The sequence below is a fragment of the Tigriopus californicus genome, chromosome 7, assembly GCF_007210705.1.
Source record: "Tigriopus californicus strain San Diego chromosome 7, Tcal_SD_v2.1, whole genome shotgun sequence".
NCBI lineage: Eukaryota > Metazoa > Arthropoda > Copepoda > Harpacticoida > Harpacticidae > Tigriopus > Tigriopus californicus.
Window position 1 is genome coordinate 13,957,026 of NC_081446.1, and position 873 is coordinate 13,957,898.

General features: G+C 45.0%; 1 protein-coding gene across 2 annotated transcripts in view; it reads right to left on the bottom strand.

Moving 5' to 3' along the window:
* The window catches only part of LOC131883956 (adhesive plaque matrix protein-like), a 5,936-nt gene extending 5,401 nt beyond the window's left edge, over nt 1-535 (bottom strand). The window contains exons 1-2 of one of the 2 annotated variants that reach the window (XM_059231567.1): nt 220-535; nt 12-120 (exon numbers count right to left, since the gene is read on the bottom strand). The gene's annotated coding sequence lies outside the window, so the exon portion shown is untranslated. Of the gene's footprint in view, nt 1-11; nt 177-219 lie in introns of those variants that run through there. The other variant, XM_059231568.1, reaches the window with a different exon arrangement.
* Between the last annotated feature and the right edge of the window lie 338 nt (nt 536-873).

Sequence of the window (873 nt, forward strand, 5' to 3'; positions counted from 1 at the left end):
CAGAAGTAAACCTGTGCGATGCGTCAGTTTCAACTTGACGCACCGGGTGTACCCCTCAATTATTGTTGAAGTTATGATTTCGGCACTCCCCTAGCGTCTAATAAGCGTAAGCGCCAACACCTGGATGCAGTTGTGAAGGGATTCAGCCGGGTAGGGGAATGTCCCTCACTTCATATATTTGGCGCCTTGGCCGTACAGCAGAAGCGTAAGCGCCAACACCTGGATGCAGTTGTGAAGGGATTCAGCCGGGTAGGGGAATGTCCCTCACTTCATATATTTGGGTTGGTACTGACAGCGAACAGTGATGATGATGATGAAGATAATTTTGTTGTTGCCTCTGTCCGTGACGAGCATCTCAAATTAGAGACCCGTTGTGTGAATGACAAGGTTCTTTTTTTCGGCCCTTTCTTGACGCCAGCAAAAACATTGTGACATTTGGGTTGCTAGCGAGAGAAAATAGCTGATGTTTTTGAGATCAGATGAGATCACTGACTTGCCGTTTAATTGCCACTTGCCGTATACTGTAGTTGCTGATTTAAAGCTTTGTTGGCCAGATGCATCAAGTGCAACGAATTGAGATCCAAATATTTTGTAGCCTCCTGATTAATTGCATTGAGATTCCAATCAGGGCCAATCTCCAAGCCTTGAGAAAATCTCCGGAATGTGCTGTGCCAAAAGTCAACCATGGAGACAGCAAGTTTCCAAGTCATTTAGATCAATCATGGACCTCTTGAAAGCAGACCGATAAAGATCTTGACCTTGCCTTGTGTCATATGGACAATTGATCGTCATCAGCTTGCCAGGTTCATGACACTCCCATACACCACTGATGTGAATCAAAATGACTCAAAAGTTCAATGTTTTGACACTGGC